This window comes from Vanessa cardui, chromosome 3, assembly GCF_905220365.1.
Source record: "Vanessa cardui chromosome 3, ilVanCard2.1, whole genome shotgun sequence".
Lineage (NCBI taxonomy): Eukaryota > Metazoa > Arthropoda > Insecta > Lepidoptera > Nymphalidae > Vanessa > Vanessa cardui.
This window is the reverse complement of record NC_061125.1, coordinates 833,417-847,730: the sequence shown is the minus strand read 5'-3', so window position 1 is coordinate 847,730 and position 14,314 is coordinate 833,417.

The following is a 14,314-nucleotide window of genomic DNA, read 5'->3' as shown; positions in this document are numbered from 1 at the left end:
TGTGTTTCATTATATTGACTCCTGCCATTGGGCTGTCCACAGGGTTAGACATAACACAGTCATTGGGTGAACTACATATATATAACTTGTTGGATCCTATAATCATATCTTTATACAACTTTCGCGGATATTGCGCCCAAGATTGCATAGACAATTAAGCACAGCGACTTAGGTTCTAAGTGCTAATCATAAACAAAATGAACTCTTCAACGACGAGATATTCCACCTGAAATATTATTCTATGTAGATAAAAAGTTAATGTGTTTGGAATAAAACGGTTTATTATATTATTATTATCTTATTAGCGAATCATACGTTCGGAAAACGAAGTAGGAGGGGGAGAATCATACAACCACAGAGTAGTAATATTCTCATATAATACAGAATTGCTATACTCGTAAAGTATTACATATATATGTATATATATTGGTATAATTCATATATACGGTACGCTTAACTATGTTGTGTTAAATTAACGTCTGATCACAAAAAGGCGTTAACGGCAAGAATCAAGGACTCGCGTTGGGTAGGGAGTGCCATCACAGCACGAGTATTTAGTATATTTTTTTATTCAATACAAACAGTAATAAGTCGTATAGTTCATGTATTGAATTTGTTTATAAATAACTTCAGAATATTTAATTACTTAGTTTTTTAAATGTAAATATTATAAATGGTTTTTTATTATAAGCTAATTATTTTTGGGCAATATTAGTAAGGACACGTTAAATAAAATTACTCGTAAAGAAATATTGTTTTAGCATTTGAATTCGACGTCTATGGTAACGGTAACAGGCTTTATGGGGGCTATCGTAACCACCGAGGTTTCCTCATGGCTTCGCCATTGTTTTGTGTCGGTAATTGTAACTAATCCCACCATAAATAAGATTAATTGAAGTCTATTATCATATTTCATATTATATTAGGTTACGTTTATAGCACATATTGTAAAATTTTATATTTTACGTAAAAAAAAGAAAATGCAATCGAAAAAAAGTAATTCGATTAAAAAACAAATCATCGATAATAAAAGAATTTTCTTTCAGGAATAAAGCTTTTTATTTTCTCTACCTTTCCTCGTGTGTCAATTTAAAACTAAAAGTTGTGGTTACAAGCTTGCCACCTGATAGAATCCTCCAATCACCTGCCTGATGACTAGCAAGTTTTTACATTAAACTGATATGTTAAAAAAACTTTTTTAAAATAGTGTAAATTATATAATGTACAGATTTATTACCAAAATAAAATAAAACGTTATTATTTAACGCTAACTGTGCATTTAAAACTTCAGTATAATGGCAATATTAAAGCTTTCGGTTTGCATCGGACTAAATACGAAATTAAAAAGATACTACAGTATTGGTAAGATGACGGCACAATATTCGATACAAGATTTTGTAGATGATAAAAAAACTTGGAATTGATACCTTTTGACTTCCAGGCAGGTTACATTACATACTAATATGATTGTATTTTTTAAATGTTGAAAAAGAGTAATTACTGACTCTTTTGCCGGTTCTTCTCGGCAGAATCTCCTATCGGAGAACCGGTGGTAGCTTCACTTAATTGTTAAATGACGATTCAAAAGTGCTTGTAAAAGCCCACTTGAATAGAGTTTATTTTGATTTTATGCACATTGATTTTATAGTATTTCACTCACATATTGTATGAAACGTAGTCACTCGCTCACGTATTGACTTTCATTAAATTATTTTTATTAATAATAATTATTTTTTACATCATGTAACTAGCATGTATATTCAAAATAGTAATATCGGTTGACGTTAGGTAATATTGTAAAAAAAAATGTATTTTGTAAAAAATGATAGCTTTGTTTTAAGTATCTAAAAATTTAAATGGCTTGAAATGGAATAATTGAATATTAATGTATGCAAGTACTTAATTTATATTTAAGTTAATCTTTGGATTGTAAATAAAAATGCGATAGAAATGTAATGCTCTTGTTAAACTATTTTTAAATAAAGAAATATGTTAATTACTGATTGATAACGGCCTTTATAAAAAAAGTAGCTTATAATTTTTTTCACTGATGAAGGCGCGTCCCTTCACGTCAGATTTCTATCTCTAATTCAAACGAAAAAGACAGTAGGTATTTTATCTTCTAAACAACATAGATAGTTATCTACTACTTACCTAGTAAGCAGTCAACAACGTAATGATTGTAGCCTAATTAAAAAAAGCTACAGTGTGCTGTGTAACGAAGATTTACTGGGAGCAAGGATTCCATGAGTATGAGCTACATAGCAGATGGTAAGCGTATACTATCTATGAAAAAAAAAGTAAGTATACTAAGTACCTTATTTAGGTGATAGGGCTTTGTAAAAGCTCGTCTGGCTAGGTACCACCCACTCATCAGGTTTTCTATCGCCATACAGCGGCACTCAGTATTGTTGTGTTCCGATTTGAAGGGTGAGTGAGACAGTATAAGTACAGGCACAAGGGACATAGCATCTTGGTTGGTTGGTGCGAATTGTAATATTCCATACGGCGCCATTGTCTATGGGCGATGGTGACTTAACATTTGCTCGTCCGCTTACTTATGACTTAAAAGTACCTAACTAAGCTGTCAGCGTATTTATTTTTGACACCAAATTTAAAAAGTTAAAGTTAATTGATTCAAATCTTAAATATACCTACATATCTATTCGAAAGTCGATGCTTGATTAAAGGAAAAAAAGAATGTATTGGGAATAAGAAAATTTATCTGATGATTCAAGATTATGACTCACCTTTTTATACGATTCTGACTAAACCTTGAGTAACGTTCGATTAAGTACGCTATTGTTTTACTTCTATTGAGACAGTTCTTACCTTTGATTGTTTATATGACTAATTGACTAGATAGATCGTCCATTGGCGGCTCTTCACGTTGGTCAACATTGTGGCAAATGAGTATGGCCATGCTGATGCCCATTATGTAGAACGGGTGTTTGGTATTTATTGGAATGTTCGCCCACAAATTGCCACAAGTTTCGTGTCGTCGGTTATGTCAAACATATCAAAGGGCTGTCGCGTCCACACGTTGGGCGCACGTTAAGTTTGTTACAAGCACGCACGCAAGTGTTAAATTTAATATTCACGACGCAATTAAATACTATCTACAAAAACAATGTTCTGTTTTGGTCTATTGACAACATGCACCACCTTCTTTTCTCCATTACATTTGATCACCCTTACTTATACATATTCATGGAGTAGTGTGAATAAATAAATCCTAGTAGTCGCTAGTGTTTCGATATCATCCATTCTGTTATGTTCGCAAACTGAACTATTTGCCAATGTTTGGATGCAATCGCAAATTCTTGGGTATTATAACGCCACAATACTCGCTGATAAAGATGAGAATACTTCGAAAAAATAGGTGTCAACTGTTTGCCACCAAGTTTGCACACCAGCAGAGCTAATGTTCGTTTAGTGAGTGTCAAGCGGAGTTGTCATGCACACGAAGATAATACAATTGACTTGTTTGTGTTAGTTTCGTTGTATTGCTCGTACCTACCTACGTAATACCTACCTCTACCTATATATGCTAACTCGTACCTCGTACCTATTTTAAAAAACTGGTATTATTTATATACACTAAACTCATAGTAGTAAAACAAACACAACATATAGACTCAGTGTCAAAAGGAATTTTGTTGACGTTTTATAGTAAGGATATTTCTTAAAACTATATCATCACCAAACCATGAAGTTAAATAACTTCATTTTGTATTTCATGTACGCTATAACTATTAACTATAATGTCAAATCAATTAATGAAACCTAAGCTTAAGTAAAAATAATGTATTTTTGAATCGCTGTTACGGAAAGTGGCCTGCAGCGAGAAGAAACAGCAAGAATAGCTGCTCTTTTATATAATCAGATTTAAAGCTATGTTACTGTTCATATTATTACCTATTGTTTTATCAGTCCTGTACTGGAGAATCCTGCACTACCCGAACCTAAATCCAAGCTTATTTATCCAAAACATAATCTTTTAAAATTGTACATTCCGGTGTCTTATTATTTTTGTACCTATATGTGTTTACTATTGCCCAAAATTACAAAGTATTTCGCTGCAAAATGTAATCCCAGTTAATCTGCCTGTTTTAAGCTGGGCGTGATAAGCCATCAGTCAGTCTTTTAAATTTAATTTATTAAATAAAGATTACCGCGTCACTCCAAGTACTATTTTTTTATTTGAGAAAAAGTTATAAGGCTATTGCTGTGGATTCGAAAGTACTTATTCTACCTCGTGGATGTACGCGTTTTAGTTTTTTTATTATAATACAATGAGACTTATGTAGGTACTCTCTCAACAATTAAAATGTAAATTGTGCGTTTTTGACAGTGAACGCTGACAAAACTGTAATCAATATGCATTATTGTATAGGTTAAAATATCAGTTCTCGACGTAAAATGTCTTTCAATCACTTTGTATCATCTTCGTGTCTTTTCTATCCTACGTGAGATATGCTATATAATATTGCACAGTCGGCAGATCTAAATCTATTAAGCGTTTTTTTTACAACGAGCGATAATAACCTCAGGAAATTATTATTAACAAAATGATGCACAAGATTACTTTTAAGATCAAAAAAATCCGTATTCAGACAAAGAGAAAACAGGTTTTTTTGTATTAAAATATTAGGATTTAACTTAAAGTGTACGCGTGCGTAACATATCTTGAACGAAATGTAAATTACTAATTAATTTTGAACTCATTCGGATAGCACTGCAATGTCATCAATTAAATATTTCGTCGGAAACAGCTCCAATATTCACATAGAATTTTAAATTCCAATTAGTGCACAGCTTTCGTGTAACGGAATAAATAACAGATAAATTGGAGATGAATATTAATATTCTTACAAATAAAAATAAAGTAACATAATTTTATAGCTGTATTTATCAAAATGGCGTTATGTTATAATTTATATAGAGTAATTATGATCAAAAGATGTACCTACTGTATGCTTAATGTATCGTAGGTGCTTAATTTAATTTTGAAATAAATCTTAATATAGGTACTATTGGTTAATTTTACATAATGAACGAAAATTGTCTTTGATCATAATATGGGGTATAGGTATCATACTTTTTAAAAATGTAGCTACTCAAATTTCGAGGGAATCAATTTGTAGATTTATTCGGAATTTCAAATGCATATATATCTATTAATTGTTGAAAAACCTATCTAAAACACGCCGAATACTATTATTGTTTTATAATTTTGTGATTTTTAACAGTTTTTAATACAATTACTTGTAGCTGCAATAATACTTCAGACGTTTTCAAAAACTACATGAGTCGAATACTTGAGTATTGTTGAGACAGAAATACTATTGAAAGCTTACAATAAAGAATCTAGCTTACGGAAAACCTTTTTAAAAAAGAGGTTTGTATAACCCTGTTCTATTGCAACATATAGTAAGTTACAAGCTTTTAATTTTGTTAAAATGTCTTTATGGAAAAAAATCGTTGTTATTAATGAATTGCTCAATTTCTTTCGCCGGTTCTTCGCAAGTCAGGGTGTTTCCTTTGCCGAACTATCAATGGGGGTAATATTAAGAAATTAAATGAGTTTGAATGAATGCAAACTTAACTTGGTTGGTTTAGTTGCATATAAGGCCACAGATTCCGATGTGCTAGAGTCAAACCAACTGAGATCGATAAAAAGTTATTGAGCCTTGCTGTTGTAAATTCATCTCAATAATCGAACGGAGTCTGGAGTTTGAAGTACACTCCAGTGTCTTGAAAAGCACGTAATGCCGTTGGTTCTGAGCCTGAATTCGGTTGAACAGATTTTCCGTCGCATCGAACTTGTACCTACATTGACTGCGACACATAAAGTTGGCTAGGCTCTCTTGAGACCTCTTGAGCTTGTGGCTTAAATCGGTAAGGAATATATCATTATATTATTGCGTGAATATAATACTGTCTTATTTTATTACTGATTACTTTTTATAATGAAGACTTACACAAAAAAATGTTCGAATTTCAGGTGAAAATAATCGGAAACTTTTAAGTTTTCTTGGTGGTAGGGCTTTGTGCATGCCCGTTTGGGTAGGTACCACCCACTCACCAGTTATTCTACCGTTATTCTACCGCCAAATAACAGTACTCAGTGTTATATATATTGTTGTGTTCCGGTTTGAAGGGTGAGTGAGCCAGTGTAACTATAGGCACAAGGGACATAACATCTTAGTTCCCAAGGTTGGTGGCACATTGACGACGTAAGGAATAGTTAATATTTCTTACAGCGTCATTGTCTATGGGCGATGGTGACCACGATCATCAACCTATACCGTAAAAAAGCAAAGTCTATATTAGTTGTTAGATTAAAGAAACGTCATTAAGTCCCCGATATTGTCACATATTAGTAAAAATTTTATTTTTATGACACAAGTTTTTAGGTTATGAAAATGATTAATTTAAAATTTTGCTCAAGGCGTTTGACCTTTTAGAGATAGCTCTATAAAGTTAAAGTGATAATCTCAGTATCCCTCTAGAGGTGTTCGTGCTGGGAAAAATAATTTCACACGTCCACAAATACTAGTCGCGTTTAAAAGTGATTCGAAATTAGGACCCGTTATTCTTATTGCGCCGCGTGCAATAAGTGAGTCAGCAAATGACTGCTATGGCTTCGGTACTTGCTCACCAAATCGAAAGAGTCTGCCTTTCATTTAATATAATATATATTTAATTGTACTTTAATAATTTTGGAAAGTATCTCTAATATAACTCATATAATTTCTGCGATTTATTGAATCGGAGTAATGCGAATTTGTAGGTTGTGTTTAACTAGGAATTTGTCGCTCACATTTTCCCTGTTTGTTGTTGTTTCGTTGTAGTTGTTACCGATATAAAGTTGTAAATAATTATATTGTGTGAAAATGATAAAATTATTATTTATTTATAAATCTGGTATATTTGTGCTAGTCTATGAAGTACCAATCATCCATCAAAAAATTTACCGCCACGGTTTGGAAAGATAAGTGAGCCGGTGGCACAAGGGACATAAAATCTTAATTCCTAAAGTTGGTGGTATATAGTTAATTTGATTGAGGATTTATTAATACATTTTCAATGTCTACGGGCAGTGATTATACTATACAAATACTGTCATACCAAAAAAATATAAAAAAGTAACATAAAAGATGAGATAAACTACTTCGTTGAACTATATAGTTTCATAAAACGCAAGACAAACAGTGCCTTAATTTTGCTGTTATATCGTGTCTTACTTATTATATTAGTGTCGTATCATGTAATGAATTTTTCGATATGCATGTAAAGATAAATCAATCTTCAATCTGTTTTCCAATAACGACATTGAACTGTCAAACTATTGCGAAACTATAACTCACATACTTTATCTCGCAAGCCTTATCAGTCAAGTGTCCTTTCAAGCCCTGAAATTATACCTATTCTAGTAGGTACAGATAAAATATATCAAAAATAAATAATTTTGAAAATACAAAGATAGATTAATTTCTTTAAGCTTTATTATACAAATGATTATATTAATAGAATAACAAAGGTATAAGAATTACTTTCTTTTCCTCGTTGTCAAAATGTATCTTATTCACATATGCGATTAAGTAATTATACGCTAAAACCCATATTTCAATTAAGGTCGACCATATAAAAAATGACTTCGATAATTCGACTATATACCAATAAACCAAATAATATAAAACATGTTAAGTTCAAGGGGTCCATAACTCAATTACACCTTGCCTTGAGTCCAGGCCCGCCGCTAGCCATTTCGTCGCCCGCGTGAAATACCTATTATTCCGCCCTTTTTTTCGCTGTAAATACGCATAATGCTTTTCCTTCACATGATGGGGGGGGGGGGGTGTGCTTATGCTCACTAAAAACCAACGGTACCCACTCACTCCGTCATTTCGACTGACGTCACGAGATCGCTTTTGCATACTACCGTCACGTCCTGACGGTAGGCTGACCTCTGCGGGTCCTAGGAATTTTCAGGTTACACAGAGACCCCCAGCTCCGTGACACTTATGGCGGAGGGCAGTGGCGGATTTACAAATCTGAAGCTAGTAGGCTATTCAATTTTTGCCGCCCCTCCTTTTTTTTTGCAACATTTATGATTTGTGTTCTATCGTCTATGTAGTGACGAGTATAAGGATAACATACTGTGTATACATATAATTATAAGTCTTTTTTCATTTCTGTAAGACAAATTTGCCGCCCCTCTAAATCTGCCGCCCTAGACTCCAGCCTACTTAGCCTATTGCTAAATCCGCAACTGGCGAAAGGAAAAGGCGTCCATAGCCATGACACCTTCTCCCGGTCTTCTTCAGTGAAGCGGTCAGCAGCACTGTTCCCACGGTTCCATGAGATGCGAGCCTTGTTACGAGCATTGAGCGAGTCCACCCAAATAAGTGCACCATACAAAGCCATAGAGCGCACCAGCTAGCGTATAGATGGCGGCAAGGTGTTTTTGGTCCTCATACGTTGCCATTAATGAGCTTCGATCTGAGTTGGACAAAATGTTGCCCGAAACTTCATCTTCCATCCAGGATGAAGCCCAGATCCCTCATATGAGACTGTGCCTTAATTACCGTCCCCTGGAGGGCGATAGACGCTCCTCGAGAAAGACCTCCGCGTGGACCGTGGAGGGCCTCCATTTTAGTTACAGACCATCAAGCACAGCACCTCGACTCGACCCACGAGTAACACTCTGACCTCAGCTACTCTGACGAGGGTGTCATCTGCGTAGCACAATAATCCCATCCCGGGTAAGGTCGGTGCCGCAGGATCCAGTCAAAATCTACTAGTATGGGACTGAGAGCCGATACCCTGCAGAACGCTGCAGCCTCCTCGTCGCCATACAAGTCATCCATTGTCCCCTCTCAAAAGATCACCCGGTCCTAGACGTAGGCCCCCAACGGCCTTTTGAGATAGGATGGCAGCTCATGACATCGAAGTGCATCCCCTGTCGCTTGCACCATATTGTCTCGAAAGGAAGACGACGAGCTTGAAGTCCAGCTAAGATCTGCTATTGTGAATTAAAAAAATTAAACCCCAAAATGTTTAAATGTAAAATATAAAAAGCACGGGCAACTGTGAGCCCGTGGACGTTGTAAATTGAATTAAAAAAAAGGAAAACTATTGTAGGCGTTCGCCACGTCCGGTGATACCGCTAGGACTACGTTCCCTTGGGCCACCACCTCTGACGTCCGAGTCTTCAGGGTGTTTGGGGGCATCGATGGCTAACCGACCCGCCCTGTTTCCCGGAAATAGCTCCCCGACCAGTCGTAGGAGAAAACCTGGAGGTAGCGATTCCGTAACAGGAGCGCCGTGTGTCTAGAGCTACCCCCGCAAACCACGATAAGGGCGCCCCCTCGGCTCCCTGTTCTGGCCCATTAAAAGCTCCTCTCATGCTCTCTGTTTGGCCCAACTTATCACCTTTTGTAACTCCTTTTCTTTTAAAATGGCGATTTGTGGCAGCTATCCCTCTTAGTTTGCGTTGACACGGTTGCGCCTGCGACAGCGAACGTATGCCTTCTGCACCCTGTTTGACGACGCCCATAGCTCTAGTATTTTGATCGGCCACCAATATACCTGACGGCGACCAATAGACCTTTCAAGCCGTCCTACGACAACGCCCTCTTCAAATAACCTACCAATTGATAAGGAAGCTTGAAGGGGATTCTCTTAACTTCGTGGGTACTTTTTTTCACAGGACAACAGACGACGACGGACTTTTAACTTCATTCAGTACAATATTTTTCTATGTTTTGAATAATTTATTATACTTAAGGATTGATGGGTACTATAACAATGACTTGAATTAGGTACGTGATTGACGTATCGCTCAATTTGACGCCCCCTGGCCGTGCCGCCCGCGTGCGGTGCACGCGTTGCACACCCGCTTACGGCGGCCCTGCTTGAGTCTCACACTTTGACCGAGCTAGGAATGTGTCGAACAAAAATAAAGTTTTGTTATTGAGAAGAATAATTGCTCTTCTGACTGCTTAGCTTTAGGTAATGCTTGATGTCAGAACGGCGTTCATTATTTTTTTTTTTTTATTTATTGTAAAAAGTTACACCATCGACTTATCACTAAACACTTAAAAAAAAATATATTTAATATGGGTAACATTCGAGGTGATACATCTATATAGGTGTAAACAACATTGACGTTCAAAATTAGAAACCAAACTAACCTATGTAAAATATAAAATCTTATTTTAAACTAAATTATATAATAAATTTAAGAATTAAAAATAACTAAAACAAATCATAAAAGCTAATTATAAATTTTAAAAAAGAACAAAACTTAAACATATTACTTATAGGGTTTGAGATCGAACTATGAGATCGTTGGAATGTTTAACAAAATAATTTATTATTGTGAAAGATGTCAATATCGCCGTTAGATGACAAGTCATTAAACGAATTCATAAGTCTGAAAGTTAGAAAGGTCATACTTCTCAACCCAAAGAATGTTTATTCGTAACAGAGAACGGGAAAAGCCAATATAACACGTGGATACTTAAACCATAATGGTTTAAGTATGGGTGTGATACGCTGATTTGTACCAAATAGACCGTATGTTTGTTTCCGTATTGGGTGCGTTCATGGCACTTTCATGGTATAAGACGGTGTAACTGACATGCTCCTTAAATGATCATATGGGTGGGTCCAACCGATTTGTTTTGCCATTGTTTTTTGGCTCTTGAGAGAATTTGATCAATAAGTGTTTCAATATTTAAATTAAATTTGGGAGTATTTTTCTTCGTCTTAAAATATGACAATCTATTTTGTAATGCATTTATTTTTACCCTATGTATTTGGTTTATTTTATTTAGGACTTAAATAGTTTTACGCTCAAACTGTTTGTTTAAAATACTCGTTTAAAAAAGTAATTTATAATCGGAAAAAATTACGAGTAAGAAATTTCCTATATATATTAAATCCGACTTAAGAAGCACAGCTTAGAATATGTTTTATATACCTACGTGAGCCAATTAAAGTTATTTATGCATACGAGACGTAATTCATCGCTACATTTACGTACGTTTGGCGAAATTGGCATAAATAATTCGGTTCTAAATATACTGAATCTTTAATTTATGACATTTTAGGATATATAGATTCAAAATCCTTATAAATTAGGAATAAACTATACGGAAACGTATTTAAATGTATTAATAAAATTAATTAAACCTTCAGCATAGTCTATATAGTTATAACACGGGAAATTATTTTAGTTTGAACTTTTAATTTATACTGATATTAAAAAGGTATATGTATATTATAAAGTAATTCTGTTTGTCTTTGGCTCTGGTTTTATGGCGAAACCTATCAACCGAATTTGTTGAAATATTTCATCTAGTAGGTTTAATGGCCAAGGAATGGAAGGAAGAGCTTTTTAACCAAGTTCTAAAAAAGGAGTTTATCGGTTCGACTTTTATATGTGTAACATTGTCAGAATTTAATTACAATTAAGATACATTTGAGCTACCAAGTTCTTGTTCTTAATTTTGTAATTGTACGTTTAGGTATATGTATGTTTGTATGTTTGTCCACGAATACCCCGAAAGCTAAAAGACGTATTGAGATGAATATTTTTAATCGAACATAGGTCTACACTTCAACTTAGGGAACAGTGTAAGTTTTATTAAAATCGGTCAAGTAGTTTTACAGCTTTTATACTGGCTGTTTCTAATTTTGAAGTAGGTTTAGTTTTTTATAAATTATTTATACATCGACGATCAACAATTATACGGGAAGCCGTGCGCGAAAACTATTGTATTTATAGTTTAATATTTCTAACTCACGTATATTTCATGAGGTCTACACGTGTCGGAAATATATTTGAGATGAAATTTTGACACGTACTCAACAGAGGAATAGCACGTGGTCTTATAAGTTTGGAATTATTCTCCTGAAATGTATATATGGAAAATTTGTCGTGCCATGGGATAGGATATTGCTTGTATTTATTAATGTTAAATAATTTATTTACGTGTTTATTTATTTATTAGATATAGAGGTAGAAACGACCAACAAAACGATGGATGGAATGTGTTAAAGATGACAGGGCTGGAAAGAATGTTGCTTGTGAGATGACGTCAGATAGAGAGGTAGGGAAAAAGTCATGCTGCGCTAATCCCAAGTTAATTGGGATAAGGTAGGATGATGATATTTATTTACGTGTTCTTGTCCCGTAAGGCTAACTGGAAAAACGAAACGTCATCGACACAACAAAAGAGAAATAAAATACACTAACGAGTAACGACCCAGTTTGTCAGTTTCAGAACTGACTCATAAAGTTGTTTTTATTTACTTATTATCGTGACGCATTACACGTTGTCGACTGTATTAACGAAAGATAAATACGGAAATATCGATATCTCATTATGAAATCTTTATTGTTTTATTGTGAATTGAAAATTAGTATTATCAGGGAAACGCCGGCAAGATTCATAAGACTCTTTTGTAATCGTTTATGGTTTAAGGACCTTTTTATTAACAAAGACAAATAATCACTATGTGATAACATAAATTAATGTACTAACGTGCAATTTGTCGTCGTTCCACTCTATACATAACTATTAATATATAAGAAAGCTATACAAGACAAAGACAAATACGTTTTCGCTCAATTTTGTCATAATTTAATGATGAATAAAATTATTATTTGGTAATGGATAAACAGGTTATACTTCTAGTAACCTTTACCAAACATAACAATATTCAAAAATAAAGTCTTTCAACTAACATGATCGATCTAATTATTTACTTGGTGGTAGGGCTTTGTACAAGCCCCCTTGGTACCACTAACTGTTCATATTTAGCACCAAGCAGTAGTGCTTAGTATTGACGTAAGGTAGCCAATGTAACTACACAAGAGCCATACGATTTTAGTTCCAACGATCGTTTGTGCATTGGCGCTGTAGATAAGGAATGTAGATAACCGTAGATAAGACTAAATTAACAAATAAATCATATTGTTCATTAACAGAGTACTTTTTAGAAAGAAACGCCTGGAGTTAGGCTCGGGTTCCATCATAGGATACTAATTACTGTAAATTGCACATTTACAAGAGCATTGTAAATGTTTATTTAAAAAGAGCAACTATGCGAATTTCTTGCCGTTTCTTCTCGCTAGAAGCTGCTTTCCGAAACGGTGGTAGTATTTAATTGTTAACGATTCAAAAAAGCGTTTTTGAAGTTTACTTGAATAAAATGGATTTAATTTGATTTGATTGAATGGGTAATTCTTTACAGCGCTTTGCAAACAGCGGTAACAACTTACCACCAGGTGAAACATTTGCCCATTCATATAATAAAAAAATATGTTGAGGATTGTCAAAACGCATTCGATCGTTATATTTAGGAGTAAGTGTTTATTTCCTTTGTTGTCATATTAACACTAGCTTATTTACCATTATGAATGTCAATAGCACCTATTGTTACCAACACAGCTTAGGTAGCACTCAAAGAAACCACATGTAATCGTTTTCGGATACTCTAATCTTCCAATCTGTTTACATTATTGACAGCGCGTGTCATTGAACTTCTCAGTATGTGGTAATTAACGAAGCTAATTGCTTCGAGTTATATCGTGGAAGTTTAATTATTTTGTGCAGTCATCGCAAAAAATCCGCTTTGTATAAAGTAATAAATGTAAGTTAGGAGCCGAATTGGTCACCGTGTGTAGTGAATCATCGCGTGTAACTTAATCGAATATATCGAGTTCTAATCAAGCTCATGCTTATAATTCATATCGTGCTTTGTGGTAGAAGGAAATTTTGTGAGGAAACCTGCCTGTGTTTTACATAAATCGTACCACAATCACCTATGTCCCATCCCTAGTGGACAGTTTTGGTGGATACATTTTAGTTCCACGTTAATTAAAATAATTGAAGTTCTAATAAATAAATTGAATCTGGATTCGAGTATCTATTTAATAAGTTTAACAAGAATGATTACAAATCAGTCTACATAACTTAGGATTCATTTGAAAGCTATGGACAGTACCGGCGTATGAATGTAGGAAAGTACTTGCCAAGAGAAAATATTCATACATTACCTCACAGCGCATACCGAGCCGACAATACTAGCATTATCTTAGATATTTTCATAACGAATAATTCCATAGCGTTTTGTTTTCAATACAATTCGTATGGATTATGAATGAATCATCGAGGACGCACGATACGACACAAAGATTGGTAGGTATGTGTACAGCTGTCAACGCGGTACCGTGTCATGGAATTATAGGCCTTAGATAGTTAGTGATAAGAGCTACGTGTAGTTTGCGTGGCGG